Raw genomic sequence first — 16839 nt, 5'->3', positions numbered from 1 at the left:
GAGTCCCCAGGAACGAAGTTGTAAGGCAAGAAGGTTGTAAGGCAGGAAGGTTTTAAGGCAGGAAGGTTGTAAGCTACTATGTGTGTTCTGGCAACAAAAGCTGGGTTCTCTGAAAGAGTCACCATTGTTCCTAACCACTGAGCCATCTCTCCAGGCCTGTGTTAGATTTTTATCTTGAGACTTCTTTTTGATGCAGACATTTCTTCTTGTAAACAACCCACTTAGATCTGTTTTTGCCCCATTATAGTGCTTTCGTGGGCTGTATTTCCATTTTTTTCAAGAGGCTTTATAATTATTCTTTTAACATTTTCTTTGGCCAGTGTTTGTTTCTTCATATCTACAATGTTACTGAGTTTCCTCCTTTTATTGATTTCTAGTTTCATCCTGCTGAGGCCTAAGATATGCTAGATGTGATTTCCATTGTCTTCAATGAGTTGGGGCTTGCATCCTGGCCTAACATATGATCTGTCTCTGAGAATTCCATGTGTGCTTAAAAAGAACACATATTTTGCAGCTGTTGCTAGGAATGTCTGTAAATATCTGTTGGGTCCATTTAGTCTAGAGCTTAAATATGATGGCTCTCTGTAGACTTTGAGTGATCTGATCATTGTTGAGAATGAGATGTTGAAGTCCTCTCATATTACATTACAGCCCATCTCTTCTTTCAGACCTATTAACATTTGCCTTATGCAGTTAGGTGCTTCAGCATAGAATACATATGGATTTATAATTGTTCTATTTTCTTCTTGAATTTACCATGATTTTATTATATAATGACCTTGCTTGTCTCTTTTTATTGTTTCCCACGATGAGTTCATCTTGTCAAGTGTTAGGATAGTTTGTGTGATACCCGTTATCCTGGTGTATCTTTTTCTACTTTTCATTTTTACTTTGTTTTTCAAAGCAAAGAGTTTTTTTTAAACAGCTTTCTTCTTATCACTTAACCTATTTCTCTGTAAGCAGAGTGATCCATCTCTCTCACAAGGAATTGTGGACTCAATGGCTTCAAATTAGTACATATATTTAATTCCTCACAAAGTACTTGACGGAAGCTATAGGATTTATGCTTATTCAATGATGGTTTAGGGAACAAAACATGCATTATTAGATGTTGAACCAATGAATGTGCCAAATTAAGTGAAACAAAAGAAACTTCTTTTATCAGGTTGAAATGTGAGTTTACTGTGTATATTGATAGTTTTTTTTTCTCCACTTGCTCATTGATTACCTTGGGCACAAGGAAGAGAAAATTTTGATTTGCCTGCATTACTTCTTATGAAACTTGCTCTATTTTCTTACCAAAACCTACTCTACACCATCTGAAGTATCTGGGAGAGAAGTGTGTTAGCACTTTGAAATGACCCCAATTAATAAACTTGACAATTGCTTCAACAAATGCAAGCAAAAGTGGAAAAGGTCCATTCTTAAGTGGCACTTCTGAGAAGTGGGAACACATAATGGAAAACAGAATCACACAAATCACTTATGAAAAAAAAATCATCTTGAAAATTGGTTCTACGCAAACAAGTTAGATGTAAATTGCTGTGGTTTTTTATAGTGTCCACAGGAGTAAACTCCGGAGTGTAATATGATTCCATCCTGTATTTGGCAGACAGAGTTAGTGAGCAGGTGCTGTGAATGAAGCCCGATGAATAAGAAATCCAAGTTCAGATATAATGGTTCTCACATAATTTAAAGCAAACAGAATAAGCTGTAAGACATCTCTTGGCCTAAATTCAAAGATATTACAAGTTAGAAGACACAATAAATAGCAAGATTCAAATTCAGCTCTTTGATACTTAGCTTATTGTTTTCTTCACAGTTCTGAATGAGTTCCAAAATAGGCAGCAGAGTACATTTTTATAGTGGTTTCATATATTGCAGTGAGCAACATGACGCTTCCCATCACCATGCTAACAAAGCAAAAACATCAAAGATAAAGAGATCTTTTTCATTAAGAATCTTATTGTGGCTCCAAACGTGGATTGACCACACATCAGGACCCCTGTACTTTAAGACTAAGACTGTAGAATTAAGTCTTATAAACAATGAAAGTGTTAATTCATTAATGCAGGGAACACTCACAGATTTCCACCTTGGAAGAACAGATCCTGTTGTCCCTTTAATAGAACCCTGCTGGAAATCAAACACAATTTTTTATTCTGGAGAATGATCACTGTGTCTTGTTTAATTCTCCCCTAACAAATGTCAGCATTAATGTATTACAGATTATTCAGTCAATTTGATGGTTCCAGGTGAAAGAATGGAACACAAATCTCTTCTTTTAGTGTAAAAAGGGTCAGCAGGATGACTTCCCCTGCAGGAGCTGAGGCTTGACATGAATCAATCAAGAAGGCTCAATTTTACAGTTATAGTGCCTAATGCCTAAACATGAGTGTACGGGTGGAAATTAGCACCCGATTATGAGCATACATGATCTTCCCCTGGAAGACAATAATATTGGCATTAAGCTTCTCAAGAGGGAAGATGCTGCTGGTTTTTAATATGTCTTAAATTATGTCAGGAAAAACACTGGAACATCACACAAAAGCCACAGTCGGTGTCTATTGCTATCTCATAAAGCTGGAGATCTTTACAACAATATTGACACAGGAGCAGGCAAGCAAATGTCAGCCAATATAACATATGAAATACTTAACGTAACCAATTTTCACCTGTCAATCAGCAGGGAGTAATGACTGATGCAAGGAATCAATACTCCACAATTGAATTCCAGCTCACAAACTTGTTTCGTTCTGTGCTATAAAAGACTGTCAAATGTCACACCCCAAGAGATGCAACAGGATTCCACAGATTTATTTATTTCAAGCTCTGAAGTCTATTAGCAACAGTGGCCCCTTTGCTGTTGGAAATAGAGCTTGGAGGACATTAATTTCAGATATGACAACTTGTTTTTCTGACAAATTAATGGGAGACCTTCCTTAGTCCCATATTTATTTATTTTCCTAACATGAAGTACAATCACACTCAACCAGTTCTTTGGATTTCAGAAAACAAACATGTGACATAATTTGCCAAATAAACTGTTTGCTCAACCATCTATTTTTAACCAAGTTGTCCTATCTGTGGGAATAAGTGGAAATGTTATGAGGAAGCTTGAGGTTTTAACTCTGAACCTTAGCATTATGTGGATGCCTGGCAGCAAATAAAATCTACACATTTGTCTTTAGACAACAATGGAAAACCTCTGTCTACAAAATGATCAACTTTTCAGGGAAATTAATTGAGTGAAAATGGCCATGCCACTCAGAATGCAAGGGACTGATTTTAGCTTTGTCCATGACAGCTTTGAAGTGACAGGCTGGAAATACATTTTAAAATGTCAATATCGTATTGAAATACCATTTTGAAATATTAACTTGTGTATATTATATTAATTGGAAATATCCTTCTCATAATTTGTGAAAAGATAAAATAGAATCGCTGTGTAATTACTCTTGAGAGAAATATTTCATCTTATCAACCCTATTATTTTATATAATGATATTTTCCCTAACCAAAGATGAAAACCATTAAAAATTCATATCTGTGTTTGTTTATGTGTGTTTAAAATACATAGTAGTGACCTCCTAACTACCACAGTATTCCTCTCTTTCAGGTTGAGGAAAATACATATCATACTATAATTTCTCAAAACAAAAAAGAAACAAGGTAGTTGAACAGGGAGATTCAAATGCATATGGCAGAAATATGGAAGCTTTGAATCACACTTGAGGACTCTGAGATCAGAAGAAAGTCAAAGCTTACTGTTCTGTGGCAGGAACTCCCAGAGGCCCCTACTCAGCTCCAGGACCCTTATCTGGTCAAAACTTTGCCCATGTGTCTTTAGCAGTGTATAGAACAATATGGTCCAGAGACTGAGCTAATGCCTGAAGTAGATTTTAAGACAACTGTCATTATAATGTTGATCTGGCTGAGGATTAAAGATTTAAAGGAAAAGTATTCATTAAGACATACTTGCTATAAAGTGTAGCTGATACACAAATACAGCCCGTGGAGAGTCTGATGTTTGTTTACAAGCAGAGCATCAAAACAACACGTGCACTGTTTATTAATGGGAATAAAAGACTGCTAATGCAGAGTGACTCATGTGGTTGAGTGGACTGATTAAACTCAGAGAGAGCAGCTTGGCAGACTCTGTCCCCTTCATTTGTTCTTCACTGAAGATGATAACATCGAAGTGTAAAAGCCGAGATTGGAAAGCCACCAATGTGCTATCTAATTCCAGCTGCCGAAGCCGGTAGTGCTCACAGGTGACTTTAGGAGGGGATAAGGTTATAGGTCACAAGAGCTTCTTTATTTGCCACCTGTAGCTTCTAACAATTTTATTAAAGATTTTTCCCCATCTACTCTCTCTGACCTATCGGGGTTGAAATCGTAAGAGCTGTAACAAGACCCTGACCAAATTGGCATTAACATAGATTAGTGATCCTAAAGTGATAGTCCTTTCATTAGAACCCTCTTAGAAATGGTTACAGTGCTACAAAGATAAGCATTATATATTATTATGTAAATAGAAGAGGGAGCCCTTAATACAGTTAAATATTTAGAGCCTCGCTGCGTTTGCTTCAGAGAAAATCCACACCAAGCTACTGTTATTTGAGGGTTTAATGTTAATTTGTAAAACAAACATGTTGGAGAGTGGCCCACAAACAACTTCTTGACATAGGCTTTCTTCCCACTCTGTTGAGGTGGTGTCTTAATCACTCACTAGCTCACCGGTTCTCCAGCATCAAAACCAAGGGGAGGATTCTTAAGCGCACATATAGTATACACACTTATTGGAGGCTATAAATTCGCCCTCACTGTCGAGGATCGTTTTTGAGATGAGTTGTATGATTTCTTGCCTGGATAGTTTTGAAGAGTAATGGGATGATATTCGTGAGGCACTTAGAGAGTAAGGAAAGGAGCTAAGTACCCAGGTCATCGTGGGTCTTCTCTGAGAGACATACTTTAACTGATCGTATGTAAACATGAGAGTACAAGCACTCCCTTCCCATTACACGGCTTGGGTGAAAATTATACAACACACACAGGTCATTGGAATGTCTGGGGTTCAGTTTCTTATTTTCACGATGTTTTATGCCCAGACAATGCTGTGTTTTTTTCTTCTCCTTCATTTGAAGAGACTAAATGTATTTTGCAGACATCATGTCACCAACCCTAAGTCAGTTTAGCTCCAGATAGTCAAGAGTATTTGAGTAGTTCAAGAATTTTGTGTTCCTTACGTTTCATTCCTAAACCTGTTGATTCAAAAAACTAGTTCTATTAGGCAAATCGATTATGAAGCTCACTTTATTGCCTTTCAAGTTAGTCAAATTTGGAAGAAAAAAAAAGGAATCAAGTTTTACTTTCTCATAGTCAGATGGGGGACTAGAGAACACTTTAAAGATAATTGTGTTTATATGACACAGATCTGAAAGGAGTCAATCTGGCGTTTTCAGTTGTCTTTATGACAAATTGAATTGCTGCTGAGCTGATTCAGTGGACAGCAGAGGGATGAGTAGACACGATTGTCAGAGTGGTCACAAAGAGGATGTTCCTAGTAGTAAAGACCCGTTCATTTATCAGCAAAACAGCTAGTGTGCTGTCTGCATAGAGGAATATTTCTTTCGTCTTCAGTTGTTCTCCTGAACATGGATCCTCTAAGGATAATAAACATATATTCCCTATAGTTTGTAGTTATTAAAATGGGTGTGCTTGAGAAATCTTCAAAATGGTCTCAGACTGTTTCTCTTTTCAAAATTTGAACTCCATGTCAACTAATTTAAAAGCTCATAAGTATTCACGGTGGAATAAATAATAGCAGTAATGAAATACACGGCTCTTGGTCTGCACCCTATTTTGCATGGAGCAGGTGTTGGGTCCATTTCCTGTGGATATTCTAAGGATGGATGACTCTGTATCATGTTTGTGCGCATGATCAAGAGCCTCTGACCAGCATAACCTAGGAGGTACAGACTGATAGAAAGCTCATGTACACAAATCAAATATTACTATCTATGAATTTATCAATATAAACTAGCAACACATGGACACACAGGTACAACTAAACTATAGTTGAGAAATCTGGGCAGCAAGCTTATAAAACTGCCAGGCTGAAGAAAGGTACAATGTAGCTGGAACATATAACGTGGAAGCGACCAGCCCTGGAGAACAGCGGCATCCAGTCTTCCATTAAAGCGCAGGCTGTGTGTACCATTTTGGATACACAGGTGCTATTCCCTAACTATTACAGGGCTACCTCTGTCTTACTTACAATAAAATCTCCATTCTCCTAGATCTTCTGTGCCTAGAACCAATTCTGTGTCCAGAACCAGTTCTGAGCCCAGGCAGCTTTGTTAATATTTACCCACCAGTTGCTTTGGCAGGCCAAATTTATTTTTTCTTAGTTCTTCAGTCTCTCTCTCTCTCCCTCTCTCTCTCTCTCCCTCTCTCTCTCTCTCTCTCTCTCTCTCTCTCTCTCTCTCTCTCTCTCTCAGACACACACACAGACACACACAGACACCACACACACACACACACACACACACACACTTTCTCTCTCATATATAACATTTATCAAAGTATAACGTGCGATCTGGGAGTTAATATTACTGTGGAATAAATAAAATGAAATAATCTGTGATTGTGAATGGTCGTCAGTGCCATGTAAAGTCAGGATTACTCCCTGTCATAAAAGCAACAGAGAATTGGGCATTGCATGTATATTATTATTCTCTGGATATAGTATTATTAAGGAGATGGATTTTACATATGATCAGATGTGGTCAAGGGTGTAGGGATGAGTAAAGTGTTATAACTATATCCTTAGGAAAAGGGAACTTGGGCACAGGTAGAATGGATACCTCATCTCAGACGTCCAGCGATGGAGCTTGAGGCAGGTTATTGTATTTCTGTTTAAGTTACAAAGTCTGTCCTCTTGCATGGTAGCCAAAAACACTTTTGTGTATGTACAACTTGTATTTCCAATAATTATAGGCCAATATATATCATACAACTATCATTGCCTTCCCTTAAAATATAAAGACAAAGGGTAGAAATCACAGAAGGACCTCAGAGCATCTAGAAGTTGTCTCTTCTGCCATTGGGGTGAAAAATGGCCACAGTTGTGTTTGGTAGTCTGATATGGGCCCTGTTTTGGTGTTCTCAGTGGTGTGCTAAGGTGCAGTGTTGTCTGTGATTCTACAGTTTGAGATCATTATGGAAACATTTTGCTGTCAGTTACTTCATCAATAATACAAAAAAAATCCCACCATATTCCCAATAAAATCCAGTGACAGATCTGAATGAGTGAGCCCAGTAGCTTGCAGTGACTTGAGTTAAAGAAGCATGTCAGAATTGCTTAAGCCAAGACAGAGCAGAAGCCTTGAACTTGTGTCTAATAGGGCTCATCTGACTTAAGTACCCAAGTCAATGTCTTTGAGATTAAACTATTCTTCCTTGAAACATTTTTCTTTCTGATTCTAAATATGCAATTTAAAGTGAACCAGAGCCCCTGAAATGTAGTGAGTACCATAGATGAAAGGAATGATTTTGGTTAGTACTTTGTCAGTTTTACAGGGAAATTGGCATAAGCAGAGCATTACTTAATATACTCAATTCTGTCATATTGGATTATTGTATTGAGATCATTACTAAAACAGTCAGACCTCCCAACTCATGTATATATAATTAAATGCTAGAAAAAGTATGAAATTTACTTTTGCAGACATGTATTTTTCAATTTCTTTCCATTTATTTTCTCTCAGCCTTTCACCCCTCTCTCTTGCTGCCTGTGTATCTCTCATTTCTAAAGAGTTCTCTTGAATAAAATAATGCAGACCAGCTTTCTGATTGGTAGTCTGACATAAGTATTTTCCAAATAAAACTTCCTGTCTTGTACTTAGCATGCAATATATATATTGGTTTGAAAAATGATATTTTCTACCCTCTTCACAATGCCAAAAGTAGCCTACCCACTTTATTAAAAGATAATATTAAAAGGTTATATAAAGGCAAAAGATTAAATCATTTAAAATAAAAATAAGGGCTCTTTACAGTTGAATTCTTGTCTGCATTTTATAAAACTAAAATGAGTTTATTTTGCTAAGTCAAGCAGCAGAAAGAAGGAAATAGTTCTCATTTATAGGCATGTACCTCTAAAATCATTGTCCAGGAATTTTCCAGCACAAGCATTTTTATTCTACTGAGACCAAAAATATGCAGATAAAAATCAAGATAATGTAACAAGGATTCCACAAATGTAACCAAGTTTTACATGCAGGGGGGAAGGTCATGGATTTAGTATAACGTTTGAAATATATAACCTCATAAAATGGTCATTCAGAAGCCAGAAAGGACTGCTCTTAGGATCAGACCCTAACAAATGTTCTGCGCGGGTGGCAGTCAAAGTATGTCACTCTTTCTTTCTGCAGGCTGAGGGGACTTGCAAGAGTCTTTTTTTTTTTTTTGTCCTAACAAATGCTGGTAATTCTATACAGTGTCCAAGTCATGTGACTTACTTACTCTATGAAGTCTAAAATACTTAAATCAAGAATGTGACCAAATTAGAAAACAGTTCCAGCAGTCATGGACTGAGCATCAGGTTCTACAGGGTACTGGGAACACTTCACCAGCCCGTCATGGACTGAGCATCAGGTTCTACAGGGTACTGGGAATACTTGGCCAGCCACATGCTTTTCTATTTTACAAAACCCAAAATTGTCACAAAAATCAGTGAGCCTCATTTTGAAGTGTCTCACTTCACCAAGATCAGTGGATCATTTGACAAATACCCCAGTCAATCTCAAATTCAGGCATCTTTCCCAACAGTGGTAATACAACTTTGATCATCTGTGCATCTCTCTTTGGCTTCTAGAAAGTGTATTTGAGTTAATTTACAACATAGTATTTTACTGTCCCTAGAATTTTATTAATCATCTATAATTTTAAAGTTAAATCTGCTGTTTGCTTTACTTATTACATATATTTAAGGCAGTCACAATTCATTTATGAGGAGGCATCAAATCTGATAGGAACGTTTAGATTTGTTCATTTCAAACCATCCTATAGAAATATTACAGTAAGATAAATAACATTTATATTTATTATTTTCCTATTAACATGTAATTCATCCTAATCATTGAAGAATAATTGTACATAGAATGACAGTATTACATTTTGTTGCTTTTGGCTGAAATAATTGTAATGACATTTAAAACCAAGGAATCCTAGATGTTTAGATTCACAGAGTCAGGACATTTTATTTTCAAAAGTCAGAGCCTTGCTACATGGTCAGACCCTGTGTCAAAAAAAATGTAGAGGCTTTGAATACCCAAGAATAATGGAAGTTTTATGATGCTTTACTTTGATAAATAGGAATATCACTTCCAAAAATACATAGTAAGTGCTTAAGAAGCGGTTGGGTGGCTATGTACACAACTGCCTTTTCATGACTCGAGTTCAGTTTGCAGCACCAAGAGGACAGCTCACCACCTTCTGTAATCCATTCCAAGGGGTTATGAGCCCCCTCATTAACCTCTGTAGCCATGGAACACACAGATATAAATGCAGGAAAAATAATCATGCATGTGAATTAAAAATAAGTAAGTAACTAAGGAAGCCTGGGTAAATTTTAGCTACTTATCTACACCTGGGGCTTGAGAGACCTTCAAGAGACCCCCTTTCCACAGTGTCCACTGCCAGCCTGCATGTACAAAGTTATTCAGGTGAAGTTCCTCCACAGGTGTTTATATGAGCCTGTGGCTGTCAGGGAGGCTGGTGCTTGAGGGAGGACATAGAAGACTCTGAGGGCTGCAATGGAGATCATCCCGGAAAGCTAAATGTATTACCTTTATTGGAGGCTCGGGTTTTGGGAAACAAAAAACTTAATTTCCACCAGGAACAAAATGTGGTTAGGCAGTGTTGCAAACTTTTCAGACTTATTCTGGATTTAAAAAAAAAGCTTTAGGTAATAATGACTTTGTGTGTATCTATTAGAGATGAGAAATATAACGTATAATTACTCTAATTTCAATCATCAAGAAAAAACAAGAGAGCATTTTTGAATAGTTTCACTTGGAAAGAGCAAGATACATATAATTTTAATTTTTTCCCTTTACCTTTATTTTGTGTCAGAAGTAAAAATAACAGGAACATGAAAAGAATGTTTTAACACATATATAATATTGTAAAATACTTCACTGAATACTTAATACTAAGATGAAGCAATGAATTATCATTTAAGATGAGTTAATGAGATTAGTGAATACACTGGAAACTTCGGAAGTTCTAATCTGGACTCCTTAGTATCAGAATATTATGTGATATTTTTATCATTCAAGTTTGAAATGCTATCTAAAGCATACAACTCATTAATCAGTAAAATATAACACTTTGGGATTATATCTAAACTCCAGGTTCCTGACAAAAACATGCTATTAAAGCTCTACTTTCTAGCATTATCGGAGCTCTGACACAATTGTAGCAGCAGAGGCAGGGGGAGGCCAGCTTTCCAACTTGTACCAAATCTTACTTCTGTGGGTCTCACTCAAATCCTTAACATATTTTTTTTAACTCAATGCAGCATTAAGTAGCAGAGAAATTACTCCCATGGAAAGGCTTTTTATTTTCAAATTAATATTCAGCTCTTAAAACTGTGAGACGAGAAGATACTGCCTCGAAGAACTGATTAGAATACACATAGTCGAAGTTGAGTTTGGAAGAACTGTCTGACATGCAAGAGCCACGATTACAAATGCCACAGAGATAACTCACACGAGCAATGTGAACCCAGAGATGTGGTTCATTGTCTTCTAATATTATTATAAACACAGGACGAAGCTCCTGGAAGTGTGTTAGCATGTATTTTGTAATGTCTTTTTTGAAAAAAATAATATTTTGTTGGATCTGTAAGAAAAAAACCTTCACAGTTGCATGGCAGTAAGCACTGTCCCAGCGTCTTCCCATGCCTGTAGAAAGAAAGGACTTTATAAACTCTGAAGCTCATTAACCTCCACAGAGGACCAGAGAGCTTGGTGGCAAATGTTACTCTCTTCAGTTCATAGATGGATGAACTGTAGCACGGAGAGGTTAACTGATTTTTTCAATTCGCAAAGCGAGTCACGGCTTGAAGGGAGGTCACACAGGATTCTTGACGCTGCTCCACCCGGGGCTCTACTCTCTGAACCAAATGATTTATTAAATAAACTACTATTGATTATGATTTGCTGGATCATATCACTCAGCATTTGTCCAAATGATTTGCTCAGGACGTAGTTATAGTATCAAATCTATATACAAAAAAGGCAACTGATTATTTTACTCAGACGTACCGATGATTTGGATGACTGCTATTGAATCAATGGCAAATCTGATTTTTTTTTGCAGTGACAAAGCTATAAAAATGTGAATATTTAGACAATGTTCATAGTTTGTGTTCAGCAATAAGTAAGATGACCACTGTTCCTTTAATGCCCCTTCCTTGAGGGAATTTTCAAGAATGCTGAGAGTGGGAAAGGTTACATCTTTTTCCTTCAGAACTCTAATACAAAATCATAAGTATATCTAATTTTTTTAAACCAAAGGTATAAAAGGTCTTTTAAAAAATACTTGCTGTGATCTTGTTAAATTAAGTTATAGGTATACAATTTCCATTCATTATTTTTACCTCCTGTTGCAATTTTAAGTTCCGTTTATATACTAAAATAAATTAACTAACAGTGCCTAGAATATATAAATATTACTCAAAATAAAAGGAAACAGTAAAAAATAGATATTTAAAATGTACATAAATTCGACGTACTATACTCTATGCTCCACTGATATGCTCAAACTAGAAAGCGTAAAGATGCTCTAGTGCATCGGCTGGATAGCTGTGACAAAGTAAATGGTGGAACCATTGTTCAGTATGAATCATTGTGTTTTTATAATGCTTGGGGAGTTTTGGTTCTTGTCCATGTGGTATTGGACAGCGTTGGGCTATGAATAAATTCCAACCTCACTGTCCTTGATTAATGTGAGATTCCTGGCAGTGTAGTTATTGCTAGGAGAGCTATAATGAATCGGGGAAATGGAAGAGGAGTGGTGCAGAGAAGAGTATAGGTGGGGAAGATGGAGTTATTGCTAGACAGAAGGAGAACCTGATGAAACTATTCCTATCACCCTTCTGTTCTTTATGTCATCACTTTCGACACTGCTATCATGATGGACCACTCACAGTTTGTAAGTATGAGTGAGCATGTGTGTGTGTGTGTGTGTGTGTGTGTGTGTGTGTGTGTACATGCACGGATGCCATAGCACCCATTAGAAGTCTCAGGACAACTTGTGGAAGTCAATTCTTTTTGCCATGTGGATTATGGAGATTGAACCTGTGTATTGACAATCACAGCCAAACTTGCCTACTTGCTGTCATCGACTTCATCTGTGTTCTAAAGCCACACATTTATACCTGGTAGTATTCAGCACTGTAAGTGCCGGGAATAGTATGTTTGCTCTGCTTACTTTCATTTCTCTGCTTCTGTAGCCTCTATATGCAGATCCGATTCTCAGGCCACAGAAGGACTGGATGGGGGCTGGGAGAATGTTATCACATAGGTCTAGAGACTTATTATTTAGAGAACTGTATTACAAACGACTCTATGTTTACACTACGTAGTGCAAATGTGAAAGAGATGGAGTTTTGTGCTTTCCCTGAGGATGTCCCTCATGTTGTCTAGAACCTAGATATTTTAAGATAGATTAAGTGTTTGGGACCAAAACCAAGGATAGGTGAAGGGCTCTTTTCTGAGCTTGTTTTATTGTTTGTTTCCTAGGCCCTCAGTACTGATATTTGAATAATGGTTGGTAATGATAGCAAGATATCTACTGCAGGAGATACTGCAGAAGAAAACCCTTGAGAGTTGTAACCTCCTTAAAACACCCCTCAAAATCTCTTATGCATGACTTTTAAGTTACAAGTGGTTTGTTTCTTTTCATTTAGGGAAAAATTATTGCAAATTTTAGAATTCTTGTCAGAACACCTTAAAAAGAAGAATGTGGACCAGTGTGGTTTTTGGCACACCAATTTAAGATTTCAAAGATCTTACTTTGTAAGTAGCTAGAAAGAGGTTAGGACAGAAGAGCTGTAACTCTTGAAGAGAGAGCAACAACTGCATTGGCTATGAAGACATCCTCATGATTTATACCTGTTGGAGTTATTTTTATGTTGTATTTTCATACTCAAACCCTGTCTCTTACTTATGATATTCTCAAAATCTCTCCACCATTCAAAGTTTCTTTCTAATGCTTTAATTCACAGTTAGCACCATCTGGATCCTTGCCACTCAGTGATTATCCTCCAAACAGTCAATGAACTAAATATCTTTGAGCATCCATCTTACTTTGTGCCATGCCTTGAATGTCCTTCTAGAAAATGATGTTTCATGTTCTGGTTTCCTGGCTGGTGGGAATATATTGTCAGGCTGTGGAAACTTTAGGGAATAGGGAACAGGCATAAGTGGGTTATTAGATGCAGGGTGATGAAGATGATAGCACAGACCTGGTTCTGATCCTCTTTCTGCCTCTTGGTCGTTCACTACATGAACAATCTCCACCTCATGCTCATACTACTATGAATGAGCTGCTCCGTCATGACCCAGTTAATACAAAGACTGAGCTCTGTGAAGCTGTGTGTCAAAACAAGTCTTTTCTCCAATAAGTGGTTTCTGCCCATTGTTTTGTTGCTTTTGTTGCAGGGATGCAAAAATTACTACTACATTCTACTTTCATAGTTGTCTGTATCTTTGTGTGGCTTCTTTCCTTCTGATCTCAGCACAGTAATATGAGTTCATTAATTTCTTCTTGAAACAACTCTGATATGTGCCTATCACCACCACACTAATCAGTACTGTTGTAGCACAATCTGTCCTTCTTTATTTGTCCAACCTCATTTTTTCCCAAGTCACAGTATTTTAGTTCTTAGGGAAAACAATTCTCCCCTACTCTTAGCTTCTAGAATGATAATAAGGTGAGCTATATATTCGCAGTATTTCATTTCTTGATACAGGTATAGGCAGTGAGAATCTCTGACTTCTAGACAAGGAATTTTATAACCTTCATGGCATGATGGTAGCATGTTGACTAAATGTTAAACTCTTCATCAGAGTGCAGAAGATGGGACAGCCAATTTTAATATGTTAGAGACTTAGCAGAAAACTTTCAGAGGCTCCTTTGTGTGATTCATCAAATCAATATATCTTAAAGGCCAACAATATTGATTCTTGAAGGATTAAACAGCTGAACTTTTTGCCTCAGGTACAATTAAGAATGAAAGTGTAACTATCAGGCTGAGATGGGATCTGGAGTAAGATATTAATGGTTTTTTGCTACTTATTTTACTCCCAATCAGAAGAAACTCAACACTGTAGAGTTCCAAATCAAGCACACACTGATGTAAGGGGCCTGGTCGATTGTGCAGACACTACACATGGTCTCTAACTCTCTAGAGAAGTAGAAAACACTTGGGCTGCAGCATTTGGATCTTGACACTATTGATATCTAAATGAAAAGGTCAAGATTGTAAATATTTCTGTCTTTAGTCACTAAGCATGAAACTATACATGCAAATATAAAAGCTCCAGGCATTCAATATTTAAATTGCCTACAAGTATCTCTTAATTTTTTGTTTCTAAAGTATCTCCCTGCCTTAAATTCCATGTGATTTTAGAGAACCAACTCAGTCTCTGCCCAACAATTTGCATTCCATAGTAACAGATACCCAATCAATTCAAGCTCCACACCATGTATAGAGTCACAGATTGACACATGGCCCAAAATATCCAATAATATGAGAGGCAATAGCTTCTTCTAACATGCATGACAGTCTAGAAGAATTCAAAGTCAGAGGGTTTTTTTCAGTCATTTACAGAAAAATATGCTTGAAATCAATTCAACAGAGGAGATCAGAACTGAAGAACTGAGAGATGCAGAAAGCTCAAGAACCAAGGCTGATGCATGATTTCCTGATTGAGCCACATGGGAAGATACATGTGGAAGAACCTAATGAGCCTCAGTTGAAGATGGCCCTGTGATGGAACTACACTGGTACATGTTAATAAGACAGAAGTCATTTCATTTCAGATTCTCACCCAGTACTCATGGAATACATATTCTCTGTGAGTTGAAAAGTAAAGAAATCAAAAGGCATAAATGTAAAACCAAAGTTTGCATAGTGTACATTTGAATTAGGCTAAATTCTTATGCTAAGTTCAAGACTAAATATGTTCTCAAGCTTTCAGAAATATGATTAAAATAGAAATTGGATACTAGCAAAATAAAATTTTAGAAATAACAACATTTATTCCCTATCCCCATAATCACAATAATCAAACATAGAAAGTGAGACCTGAAGATTCTTATCTTTTGGAGGAGGAACTTTACTAACCTACAGCACTGATGCAGGGTTCTGGAAGCTCTATCAGTACTGGCTAGCATTCATAGTTCTGGATGTCTCTATGCCTGCCACCAGGAGAAACGAGTGAACTATACTCTTACTCAGCTATTAACCCTGAAAGTTAAAGTAACCTCTTCCATGGCAATTTATGCTCTTGGTGCAACAGTAGTAAGTTATTAGGTAACAAGAAATCATGTTTTGGTTGGATTTTATGTATGTTCTATAAGACAGAACCCATGACTGAGAATATAACCAGACTAAAACCCCATGGTTGTCTATATCTGAGGTCTTAGGGCAGAACTTAATGATATTATTTTGCTAAAAGCATATAGTGATAAACTGCACCAGAATTCTTACCTTATACCCATATACTAATGCTTCTTCAAATTCTAGTTACAGAGTTTTGGCCATATATACTGGTTAATACAAAGAGCAACCACTGGCCACTATGCTGAGAATTTGAGATCATAGGGTGCTTAGCTCTAAATGGAACATCTATATAATAGTTTCTCTTCTGAAGGACTCAGGAATCATCATTGAAGAGGGAATGAAAATATTGAAAGGCCCAGAAGTAGTAAATATCTGCAGAAGAACAGTAGTAGTTACTAAAAGTGATAGGGCCATCAAATGAGGTTCCAGTGGTTAAGACCACATTCCCAAGACTTGTATAAGATCAAGTCATTCAAAATCCCAAGAAGGATAGGGACTGACCATATCAAGCCCCAGCGTCATCTGAGGAACTCTTAGCAACTGACGGCTGCTGAAGTAGGGTGAGTCAGTCTTCTTCAGGTCTGTGGTCAGAGACAGTCTACCATGCTCCAGTACATAGTATCCCTCGGGGGCACGTGCGGGAGGCACCAAGTGAAATCAGATTATTTTTAAATAGAGCAAGTAAAGTTGGGAAGGAAAGTGGAAGAATAGGAGAAAAAAAAATGGGGGATAGATTTAGTCAAACCACACAATATGCATCTATGAGATACTTGAACAATAAAAAGGAGATGATTAAAAACATAGAAGCAACACAAACCAGAAGTTTACAACAGAAGTATGTTACGTGACAACAGCAATTTTGGAAATAAATATAGTTTATGTGCTCAGCTAAGCCAAATAGTAAGCACCCTACAATGCTAAAATCAGTTTTCTTTGGTTGTGAAATTATTGTTTTTCTTTGTAATGAACTTAGTTTTTAAAATATTTTGTGACTATATTATTTTTATCGATGGTTAGTTATAATTACTTTTGTCAACAGAATTATTTTTAGAAAGATGAGATGGAGTAAGTGAGACTAATTTAGATTGTAGGGCAGAGAAACTAAAGGTATAGGAAAGTTGAGATAAACTCAAGGGTTGGAAGTAAGATCTTAGAGATATAGGAAAGGCCTATACATTTTACAGGATGAGAATCTG

This window comes from Grammomys surdaster, unplaced genomic scaffold (assembly GCF_004785775.1).
Source record: "Grammomys surdaster isolate TR1022 unplaced genomic scaffold, NIH_TR_1.0 126531, whole genome shotgun sequence".
Taxonomy (NCBI): domain Eukaryota; kingdom Metazoa; phylum Chordata; class Mammalia; order Rodentia; family Muridae; genus Grammomys; species Grammomys surdaster.
The sequence above is the reverse complement of the archived record's forward strand: the minus strand, read 5'-3'. Positions refer to the sequence as shown.